Here is a 12,652-nt window from a genome sequence, read left to right as displayed (position 1 = left end):
ACCAATCAGACCTTGGAAACATATCTGAGATGTTTTGTTTCTGCAGACCAGGATGATTGGGTGTCCTTTTTGCCGTTGGCTGAGTTCGCCCTTAATAATCGGGCCAGCTCGGCTACCTTGGTTTCTCCATTTTTTTGCAATTCTGAGTTCCATCCTCGTTTCTCTTCAGGACAGGTTGAGTCTTCGGACTGTCCTGGTGTGGATTCTGTGGTGGATAGGTTGCAGCAGATCTGGACTCAGGTAGTGGACAATTTGATCTTGTCCCAGGAGAAAGCTCAACTTTTCGCTAATCGCAGACGCCGTGTGGGTCCCCGACTTCGTGTTGGGGATCTGGTTTGGTTATCTTCTCATCATATTCCTATGAAGGTTTCCTCTCCTAAATTTAAACCTCGTTTTATTGGTCCGTATAGGATTTCTGAGGTTCTCAATCCTGTGTCTTTTCGTTTGACCCTCCCAGACTCCTTTTCCATACATAATGTATTCCATAGGTCGTTGTTGCGGAGATACGTGGCACCTATGGTTCCATCTGTTGAGCCTCCTGCCCCGGTTTTGGTGGAAGGGGAATTGGAGTATATTGTGGAGAAGATTTTGGATTCTCGTGTTTCTAGACGGAAACTCCAGTATCTGGTTAAATGGAAGGGTTATGCTCAGGAAGATAATTCCTGGGTTTTTGCCTCTGATGTTCATGCTTCCGATCTTGTTCGTGCCTTTCATGCGGCTCATCCTGGTCGGCCTGGGGGCTCTGGTGAGGGTTCGGTGACCCCTCCTCAAGGGGGGGTACTGTTGTGAATTCTGTGGCTGAATTCACTCCTGTGGTCACAAGTGGTACTGCAGCTTCTGAGCTTCCTCCCTCAGGTGTTCTGGTGAGCTCGTTAACTGCTTCATTACTTAACTCCGCCTGATGCTGCTATCCTTGCTCCTTGTCAATGTTTCAGTGTTGGATCTGAGCTTCTCCTGATTGTTCCTGTGACCTGCTGCTCTGTATACTAAGTGCTTTTTGCTTTTTTGTTGCTTTTTTTCTGTCCAGCTTGTCTTTTGTTTTGCTGGAAGCTCTGAGACGCAAAGGGTGTACCGCCGTGCCGTTAGTTCGGCACGGTGGGTTTTTTTTTGCCCCCTTTGCGTGGTTTTGCTTTAGGGTTTTTTGTAGACTGCAAAGTTCGCTTTACTGTCCTCGCTCTGTCCTAGAATATCGGGCCCCACTTTGCTGAATCTATTTCATCCCTACGTTTTGTCTTTTCATCTTACTCACAGTCATTGTATGTGGGGGGCTGCCTTTTCCTTTGGGGAATTTCTCTGGGGCAAGTCAGGCCTATTTTTCTATCTTCAGGCTAGCTAGTTTCTTAGGCTGTGCCGAGTTGCCTAGGTAGTTGTTAGGCGCAATCCACAGCCGCTTTTAGTTGTGTTTAGGATAGGATCAGGTGTGCAGTCTACAGAGTTTCCACATCTCAGAGCTCGTTCTTGTATTTTTGGGTATTTGTCAGATCACTGTGTGCGCTCTGATCGCTAAGCACACTGTGTTTCTGGATTGCCTTCATAACACCTGTCATTAGCAAACATAACAGTACAAGGAGCCCAACTAATGATTCTCAATAGAGGGAAAGAAAAAGTTCTGACATCATTTTTTTTTTTTTTTTCTCTTTTTCTGCTCTGTGTTCACTTTTTTTTTTCCCCTAGACATTTGGGTGATTCTGGACACAGGTGTGGACATGGATATTCAGGGTCTGTGCTCTTCAATGGATAATCTCGTTATAAATGTACAAAAAATTCAAGATACTATTGATCAGAAATCTATGTTAGAACCAAGAATTCCTATTCCTGATTTGTTTTTTGGAGATAGAACTAAGTTTCTAAGTTTCAAAAATAATTGTAAGCTATTTCTGGCCTTGAAACCTCATTCTTCTGGTAATCCTATTCAACAGGTTTTGATTATTATTTCTTTTTTGCGCGGCGACCCTCAAGACTGGGCATTTTCTCTTGCGCCAGGAGACCCTGCATTGAGTAGTGTCGATGCGTTTTTCCTGGCGCTCGGATTGCTGTACGATGAGCCTAATTCAGTGGATCAGGCTGAGAAAAATTTGCTGGCTTTGTGCCAGGGTCAGGATGATATAGAAGTATATTGTCAGAAATTTAGGAAATGGTCAGTACTCACTCAGTGGAATGAATCTGCGCTGGCAGCTTTGTTCAGAAAGGGTCTCTCTGAGGCTCTTAAGGATGTCATGGTGGGATTTCCTATGCCTGCTGGTTTGAATGAGTCTTTGTCTTTGGCCATTCAGATCGGTCGACGCTTGCACGAGCGTAAATCTGTGCACCATTTGGCGGTACTGCCTGAGGTTAAACCTGAGCCTATGCAGTGCGATAGGACTATGACTAGAGTTGAACGGCAGGAATACAGACGTCTGAATGGTCTGTGTTTCTACTGTGGTGATTCCACTCATGCTATTTCTGATTGTCCTAAGCGCACTAAGCGGTCCGCTAGGTCTGCCGTCATTGGTACTGTACAGTCCAAATTCCTTCTGTCCATTACCTTGATATGCTCTTTGTCGTCGTTTTCTGTCATGGCGTTTGTGGATTCGGGCGCTGCCCTGAATCTGATGGATTTGGATTATGCTAAACGTTGTGGGTTTTTCTTGGAGCCTTTGCGGTGTCCTATTCCATTGAGAGGAATTGATGCTACACCTTTGGCCAAGAATAAACCTCAATACTGGGCCCAGCTGACCATGTGCATGGCTCCTGCACATCAGGAAGTTATTCGCTTTCTGGTGTTGCATAATCTGCATGATGTGGTCGTGTTGGGGTTGCCATGGCTACAAACCCATAATCCAGTATTGGATTGGAATTCCATGTCGGTATCCAGCTGGGGTTGTCAGGGGGTACATGGTGATGTTCCATTTTTGTCGATTTCGTCATCCACCCCTTCTGAGGTCCCAGAGTTCTTGTCTGATTATCAGGATGTATTTGAAGAGACCAAGTCCGATGCTCTACCTCCGCATAGGGATTGTGATTGTGCTATCAATTTGATTCCTGGTAGTAAATTCCCTAAAGGTCGATTATTTAATTTGTCCGTGCCTGAACACACCGCTATGCGCAGTTATGTGAAGGAATCCCTGGAGAAGGGACATATTCGCCCATCGTCATCACCACTGGGAGCAGGGTTCTTCTTTGTAGCCAAGAAGGATGGTTCGCTGAGACCGTGTATTGATTACCGCCTTCTTAATAAGATCACTGTTAAATTTCAGTATCCCTTGCCATTGTTATCTGACTTGTTTGCTCGGATTAAGGGGGTTAGTTGGTTCACTAAGATAGATCTTCGTGGTGCGTATAATCTGGTGAGAATCAGGCAAGGAGATGAATGGAAAACTGCATTCAATACGCCCGAGGGTCATTTTGAGTATCTAGTGATGCCGTTCGGACTTGCCAATGCTCCATCTGTGTTTCAGTCTTTTATGCATGACATCTTCCGTGAGTATCTGGATAAATTCCTGATTGTTTACTTGGATGACATTTTGATCTTCTCAGATGATTGGGAGTCTCATGTGAAGCAGGTCAGAATGGTTTTTCAGGTCCTGCGTGCTAACTCTTTGTTTGTGAAGGGATCAAAGTGTCTCTTCGGTGTGCAGAAAGTTTCATTTTTGGGGTTCATCTTTACCCCTTCTACTATCGAGATGGATCCAGTTAAGGTCCAAGCCATCCAGGATTGGATTCAGCCGACATCTCTGAAAAGTCTGCAAAAGTTCCTGGGCTTTGCTAATTTTTATCGTCGCTTCATCTGTAATTTTTCTAGCATTGCCAAACCATTGACCGATTTGACCAAGAAGGGTGCTGATTTGGTTAATTGGTCTTCTGCTGCTGTGGAAGCTTTTCAGGAGTTGAAGCGTCGTTTTTGTTCTGCCCCTGTGTTGTGTCAGCCAGATGTTTCTCTTCCGTTCCAGGTCGAGGTTGATGCTTCTGAGATTGGAGCAGGGGCGGTTTTGTCACAGAGAGGTTCTGATTGCTCAGTGATGAAACCATGTGCTTTCTTTTCCAGGAAGTTTTCGCCCGCTGAGCGTAATTATGATGTGGGCAATCGAGAGTTGCTGGCCATGAAGTGGGCATTCGAGGAGTGGCGTCATTGGCTTGAAGGAGCTAAGCATCGCGTGGTGGTATTGACTGATCATAAGAACTTGACTTATCTCGAGTCTGCCAAGCGCTTGAATCCTAGACAGGCCCGTTGGTCGTTATTTTTTGCCCGCTTCGACTTTGTGATTTCGTACCTTCCGGGCTCTAAAAATGTGAAGGCGGATGCTCTGTCTAGGAGTTTTGTGCCCGACTCTCCGGGTTTATCTGAGCCAGCGGGTATCCTCAAGGAAGGAGTCATTGTGTCTGCCATCTCCCCTGATTTGCGGCGGGTGCTGCAAAAATTTCAGGCGAATAAACCTGATCGTTGTCCAGCAGAGAAACTGTTCGTCCCTGATAGGTGGACTAATAAACTTATCTCTGAACTTCATTGTTCGGTGTTGGCTGGTCATCCTGGAATCTTTGGTACCAGAGAGTTAGTGGCTAGATCCTTCTGGTGGCCATCTCTGTCACGGGATGTACGTACTTTTGTGCAGTCCTGTGGGATTTGTGCTAGGGCTAAGCCCTGCTGTTCTCGTGCCAGTGGGTTGCTTTTGCCCTTGCCGGTCCCAAAGAGGCCTTGGACACATATTTCGATGGATTTCATTTCTGACCTTCCCGTTTCTCAAAAGATGTCAGTCATTTGGGTGGTCTGTGATCGCTTTTCTAAAATGGTCCATCTGGTGCCCTTGGCTAAATTGCCTTCCTCCTCTGATTTGGTACCTTTGTTCTTTCAGCATGTGGTTCGGTTGCATGGCATTCCTGAGAATATTGTTTCTGACAGAGGTTCCCAGTTTGTTTCAAGGTTTTGGCGAGCCTTTTGTGGTAGGATGGGCATTGACCTATCCTTTTCCTTGGCTTTCCATCCTCAGACTAATGGCCAGACCGAACGAACCAATCAGACCTTGGAAACATATCTGAGATGTTTTGTTTCTGCAGACCAGGATGATTGGGTGTCCTTTTTGCCATTGGCTGAGTTCGCCCTTAATAATCGGGCCAGCTCGGCTACCTTGGTTTCTCCATTTTTTTGCAATTCTGAGTTCCATCCTCGTTTCTCTTCAGGACAGGTTGAGTCTTCGGACTGTCCTGGTGTGGATTCTGTGGTGGATAGGTTGCAGCAGATCTGGACTCAGGTAGTGGACAATTTGATCTTGTCCCAGGAGAAAGCTCAACTTTTCGCTAATCGCAGACGCCGTGTGGGTCCCCGACTTCGTGTTGGGGATCTGGTTTGGTTATCTTCTCGTCATATTCCTATGAAGGTTTCCTCTCCTAAATTTAAACCTCGTTTTATTGGTCTGTATAGGATTTCTGAGGTTCTCAATCCTGTGTCTTTTCGTTTGACCCTCCCAGACTCCTTTTCCATACATAATGTATTCCATAGGTCGTTGTTGCGGAGATACGTGGCACCTATGGTTCCATCTGTTGAGCCTCCTGCCCCGGTTTTGGTGGAAGGGGAATTGGAGTATATTGTGGAGAAGATTTTGGATTCTCGTGTTTCTAGACGGAAACTCCAGTATCTGGTTAAATGGAAGGGTTATGCTCAGGAAGATAATTCCTGGGTTTTTGCCTCTGATGTTCATGCTTCCGATCTTGTTCGTGCCTTTCATGCGGCTCATCCTGGTCGGCCTGGGGGCTCTGGTGAGGGTTCGGTGACCCCTCCTCAAGGGGGGGGTACTGTTGTGAATTCTGTGGCTGAATTCACTCCTGTGGTCACAAGTGGTACTGCAGCTTCTGAGCTTCCTCCCTCAGGTGTTCTGGTGAGCTCGTTAACTGCTTCATTATTTAACTCCGCCTGATGCTGCTATCCTTGCTCCTTGTCAATGTTTCAGTGTTGGATCTGAGCTTCTCCTGATTGTTCCTGTGACCTGCTGCTCTGTATACTAAGTGCTTTTTGCTTTTTTGTTGCTTTTTTTCTGTCCAGCTTGTCTTTTGTTTTGCTGGAAGCTCTGAGACGCAAAGGGTGTACCGCCGTGCCGTTAGTTCAGCACGGTGGGTTTTTTTTTGCCCCCTTTGCGTGGTTTTGCTTTAGGGTTTTTTGTAGACTGCAAAGTTCGCTTTACTGTCCTCGCTCTGTCCTAGAATATCGGGCCCCACTTTGCTGAATCTATTTCATCCCTACGTTTTGTCTTTTCATCTTACTCACAGTCATTGTATGTGGGGGGCTGCCTTTTCCTTTGGGGAATTTCTCTGGGGCAAGTCAGGCCTATTTTTCTATCTTCAGGCTAGCTAGTTTCTTAGGCTGTGCCGAGTTGCCTAGGTAGTTGTTAGGCGCAATCCACAGCCGCTTTTAGTTGTGTTTAGGATAGGATCAGGTGTGCAGTCTACAGAGTTTCCACGTCTCAGAGCTCGTTCTTGTATTTTTGGGTATTTGTCAGATCACTGTGTGCGCTCTGATCGCTAAGCACACTGTGTTTCTGGATTGCCTTCATAACACCTGTCATTAGCAAACATAACAATTCAGTCAGAAAAGAAATTGCCAGTGGACCAATATGGCACTGCCGCATCACCAAAGCAGTGGACGTCCGACCACCAATGAAAAGATGCCACCTCACAGACATGCTCAGTATGGTGATCTCCGGACTTAGACTCCAGAGTGCTGGACTGCACCTGAATATTACTGGTTACTAAGGGCTTGGCTGGAGAGCCAGCAGTAACCAAACGAACAGCACAAGCCTGGGAAGATGTTGGGACTGACGTCTATGCTCAGCAGCACCCACAGCGGCCAAATCTGTATGGGACACCGCAGAAGCAGATAAAGGCATAGGATCTATCCCGTGCAGCGGGAGAATCCTGACGCCTAACATCTTGGAATAAGCATTATGGCACAATGACTTGTGGTATGGCTGCAGGCAATTGTACATATTACTTGTATTACTGATCCAGCTTAAAAATATAACAGCATCAAATAATGTATGTAGAAGTATATCATCATGTACAATACAGGCAACACTGTTCTACAGCTATATTGGTTCAGAGACCAAAACAATTAATGTTAAAGGGGTTTTCCCAAGAACAAAAGTACATTTTAATCAATAGATCTTGGAATATTAATAAGTTCCAAAATTGGATGTGTTTAATGAAATGCTCCTGTGCTGAGATAATCTTATAAATGTGCCCGTACTGTGTACTGTGTAATGGCTGTGTCTGACCGCACAGGAACATGGGTTGAGCATACCACAGCTCTTGAGCAGGAGGGAGGAATCAAAAGACTATTCAGACAGGACAGTATGGGATCGCAAATGATTCTTTCTTTGAAGTAAAACATTGTTTAAAAGTAGGTAGGGAATTGGTTTACTTCACAAAAAGTATCAACTGGGATCCCATGCTTTAAGGTCTGTATACTCTCTTTTGCTTCCTTTCCTGCCTAGAAGCTGTGGTGATCAGAACATGTTCCTGTACAGTCAGACACAGCCATTACACAGTACAAAGCAGAAACACATATTTAAGATTATCTCAGCACATGAACATTTTATTTAAACGCATCCAATTGTGGAAGTTATTATTATTATTCCTAAATATATTGATTAAAATTAACTTTTGTTCATGGGAAAACCCCTTTAACTAATTTTGTAATGCTGAAAACAAATATGATGCTTACATTTGCTGATAAGCTCTAATTTTCAAGATCCAGAGGACGTTGTCATTAATTATTAAAACCTGTCAGAAATATGTTTTTATTATTTCATTTTCATTATTTCATTGTTCATTGCTAGTCTATTACATCACCTATTTAGTCTACTGAGCACTCTGTATTCTATCATCGTAGGGTGACCAATCAAAAACGCCAACCCGCGCCTCGATTATGTACTCCTAATTACAGTTAGAACACCTACTTTAATAAATGCTCTCTGTGTAAGTTATTCAGTTATAGGATTTCTTAGCTTAGTTTCTTAGCATATTGACAAATGTATTTGTTTTTTTTCAGATATGCTTTGTTCTTACATTCATAAAGTGGATAATTTTTGCTACATATGTGGCAATTTTGCATCACAAAGGCAAAACTTGGCCATGATAAGGAAAACCGACAACTTATATTTTGCTGCAGAATAAGAGATCAGGTCAAGAGTTGGGCTCCACACTATTAGGTGTTGAGTTCCCGCAGCTGCACAGGGAGAATCTCAAACCATGTCCACTGCAGTCTCCCATTCTCCTCCAGCTGTAGTGGAACCAGTTCAGCAGAGACGTCGATCCCGGCGCCTGGCTCAAGCTGATACTGTGAGCTTGGGTACTGCTGCCTTTCCAGCCTCTGCCTTTGTAGCCAGCACTGATCAGCAGCGAGCAGGCATTTCAGGGACTGCTTTTTCCACAGTGGGAGGTCAGGGGTCACATGCTCAGGTCCTTTTGTGGCTCCTATTGGACCATCAGGAAGGTCCTGGAGCGCTTCTACTATAAAAGGTTTGCATGGTCGCTCGGCCATGCGCTAGTGTAAACTTGTTAACTTGTTTGTGTGGATGAATGCCTGTCGATGAATGAAAGCTCCAAATCATTCCCATCCCTAGTGTTATTATTTAACCAAAATGTCTCACAATGCTAATTTGGCACTTCACAACAGCTAAACAACAAATGGGAACCTCAGTACGAATTAACCCCTGAGCCCAAAGAAGGGAACCAAAAATATCCAAATATATCATTTTATTGAAAAAGATTAAAAGAAAAAATGTTTGATACATACAATGCAAAAAATACCCAGGGGAGATCAGAATACCACCTACAGCCGTATAACATGGGTATATATACCTAAGAGCACAGCACATAAATAAAAGCACAGTGCTAATTAGGGTCACCTCAAGCTATTATTGCTAAGGCGCTGTCAAAATATGCCAAATATAAGAGGTACAATTTAGCTATTCTATAGTGCCCTAACCGGGCATACACCATAAAACGTCCTCATCCCTAGTGTTGCTGCCTGCTCGCGAATGGTAGAGCTACCTAGCGCCCGACAGTGCTATCCTGCACATTAGCACAAGATACTTAATCTAGTTAGCAACGACCACCAGAGCGATGCCGTGCGCAGATAGTGCGCTTTCCTGGGTGGTTAGTGGCGTCCACCAGAGCGGCGCTGCACATAGTCCGGTGCGGTAAATGTTTTAGTTTGGTTGATTCCCTGGCACCACAGTAGTGGTGTCGAGCGCAAGAGATCTAGAGGGACTCTTACCCTGAGTCTTGGGGCAAAGTTCTGTGTCGCCTTGCTTGTGCTCTCTGTGCGGTATCGCAGCCCTGTGACGCAACAGGGCTTGCTTCTTTCATACCGGGTGAAGCTAACCCGTGTGTGTACTCACATTATACCGCCATATAGTCCATCATTACCAAGCAGTGGGTGTCTTAGCTGCACGGTGAACCCCGGACTGCGAACACACCTTATATCATCTCTTATTATTACTTGGTGCATTCCAACAGTCCTAACAGACACATATTCTGCAATAGATGTGCATCACATCCTATCCAGTGGTTGTATGGGAAGAGACAATCTATGTTTTTTGCATTCTCAGTGATCTGGCAAGAGCCTGACGATCAATTTGCTATTTCTGCATGGTGCTCACCATTAGGAAAGGAGTTTCAAGGAAGAAAAAATGGACTTTACAGTATCCAAATATTCCATTTGCAGTGTGCCAACTACCACATAAAGAAGAACTGCTGATTCCAAAAGCACTAGAAACATTTTTAGTCTAGTCTATTGAGGAATAAGAGGATGCTTAGTGCCATGACGCATTTTCTCTTCACGACCCAGAGTTTCTGTCAGCAAACTCAAGTGATCCACTCCTTATAACACAAAGTGAATTGATCGATCTTGTTAGAGATTTGGATCTTCCCAAGAGTAAGGCTGCCGTCACACTAGCAGTATTTGGTCAGTATTTTACATCAGTATTTGTAAGCCAAAACCAGGAGTGGAACAATTAGAGGAAAATTATAATAGAAACATATTCACCACTTCTGCATTTATCACCTACTCCTGGTTTTGGCTTACAAATACTGATGTAAAATACTGACCAAATACTGCTAGTGTGACGGCAGCCTAAGGCTGAGTTCTTAGGTTCCAGTATACAAGAGTGGAATATCCTAGTAAGTGATGCTCAAATTTTTTTGTCCCGCAACCAAGATAAAGATGCAACATCTACAGTTTAATGGAAGCTGTGAAGATCACTCATAATCCAGAGGAATGGAGGCTCGTCATCGATTCTTCCAAAACAAATCTAAAAACCGTCTTGCTGCATGAAAGAAACCTATGACAACATGAAACAGCTGTTGAGGTGCTTGAATGATGATCAACATTTGTGGCTCATCTGTGGTTATTTAAAAGTGGTTTCCCTCTTATTTGGTCTCCAGGGTGAATGAATACCTGGCTATTTAGCATCATATAAAATTTATGATACTGTGTTCTGTACATACTGTATATACTGGATTAGAATTCATAAAATTTGTGATTTGTACCTTATATGTTTTTTTACATTTTCTTGCGACAGACAGCGTAAATACAATTGTCAGTAAATGAAACAAACATCAACTTTAACATCTCAGCATATAGGATACACTGTATGTTTTGACAACGTAAATTATAAATTATCCATGGAAGGAATTTTTCCTTTTGTTTTACACTGTTCAGAACAGTCATAAATCCATGCATGAAAACATTTTCTTATTTCTTCGTTCTCAGATAAAACTTATGGTTTTTTCCTGAACAGAACCAAAAGTATAAAGTGCTCTAATTATATCAAGCTCTGTATGTTAGCTGCGTTTTCTGTCACACCTGGAAGAAATTACAGATCTAGTTTCTCCAAAAAATATGATTTCCCTAATGTGAAAATCAAGACACATTTCTCAAAATAAAGAAAAATCCAAGAATATGTAAGCAGGTTACACAAATTTAGGATAGATTATATTAATTTCACTAAAAAGGAAACTTCAAACAAACTGTTATTAAAATTATACATTTCAACTGGAGATGTGTGATTAAATTCGAGTGGAAATGAATTCTAATTTGTTTTTTACAGAAATCAGTATTCAAAAAAATGGCGCCATTTCGTTTGACTTTTAAATGCAAAATTGCTGGAATTGAGATCGAACACCATGTCGTGTTTGGCGAGCCCCTGATGTTCCTAAACAGTGGAAATTCCCCACAAGTGACACCACTTTGGTAACTAGACCCCCTAAGGAACTTATCTAGATGTGTGGTGAGCACTTTGAACCCCCAAGTGCTTCACAGAAGTTTATAATGTAGAGCCGTAAAAATAAAAAAAATCATATTTTTTTCACAAAAATGAACTTTTTGCACCCAATTTTTTATTTTCCCAAGGGTTACAGGAGTAATTGGACCCAAAAGTTGTTGCGCAATTTGTTCTGAGAAGGCTGATACCCCATATGTGGGGGGAACCACTGTTTGGGTGCATGGCATAGCTCAGAAGGGAAGGAGCACCATTTGACTTTTTCAACGCAGAATTGACTGGAATTGAAATTTGCCTAATTAGTGGAAACTCCCCAATTCTAACTCCAACTCTAACCCCAACACACCCCTAACCCTAATTCCAACCCTGACCACACCCCTACCCCTAATCCCAACCCTATCCATAACCCTAACCACACCCCTAACCCTGACACAGCTCTAACCCTAATCCCAACCCTAATCCCAGCCCTAACCCTAATCCCAACCATAAACGTAATCCAAACCCTAATCCCAACTCTAGCCCCAACCCTAACTCTAACTTTAGCCCCAACCCTAACTTTAGCCCTAACTCTAACTTTAGCCCTAATCCCAACCCTAACCATAACCCTAATGGGAAAATGGAAATAAATACATATTTTTAGTTTATTATTTTTCCCTAACTAAAGGGGTGTTAAATGAGGGTTTGATTTACTATTTATAGTGTGTTTTTAAAGTGGGTTTTTGTTTGGCAGCTGTCACACACTAAAAGACGTTTTTTTTTTGCAAAACATAGTTTTTGCATCACCACACTTTGAGAGCTATAATTTTTCCATATTTTGGCCCACAGAGTCATCTGAAGTCTTATTTTTTGTGGGACGAGTTGATGGTTTTTATTGGTACCATTTTCGGGCACATGACTTTTTTGATCCCTTTTTATTCCGATTTTTGTGAGGTAGTATGAACAAAAAACAGCAACTTATGAATTTCTTTTGGGGGGGTGTTTATACCGTTCCGCTTGTGGTAAAATTGAAAAAGCAGTTTTATTCTTCTGGTCAGTGTAATGACAGCGATACTTCATTTATATCATTTTTTTATGTTTTGGCGCTTTTATACAATAAAAACTATTTTATATGAAAAATAATTATTTTTGCGTCTCTTTATTCTGAGAGCTATAACTTTTTTATTTTTCCAGTGATGGAGCTATATTGCGGTTTTTTTTTTTTGCGGGACATGATGATGTTTTCAGCGGTACCATGGTTATTTATATCGTCTTTTTCATAGCGTATTATTCCACTTTTTGTTTGTCAGTATGATGATAAATCATTGTTTTTTTGCCTTGTTTTTTTTTTTAATGGTGATCACTAAAGGGGTTAACTAGTGGGACACTTTTATAAGTCGGGTCGTTACGGACGCGGCGATATG

The sequence above is a fragment of the Ranitomeya imitator genome, chromosome 1, assembly GCF_032444005.1.
Source record: "Ranitomeya imitator isolate aRanImi1 chromosome 1, aRanImi1.pri, whole genome shotgun sequence".
In the NCBI taxonomy this organism is placed as follows: domain Eukaryota; kingdom Metazoa; phylum Chordata; class Amphibia; order Anura; family Dendrobatidae; genus Ranitomeya; species Ranitomeya imitator.
This window is presented reverse-complemented; position numbering follows the sequence as displayed.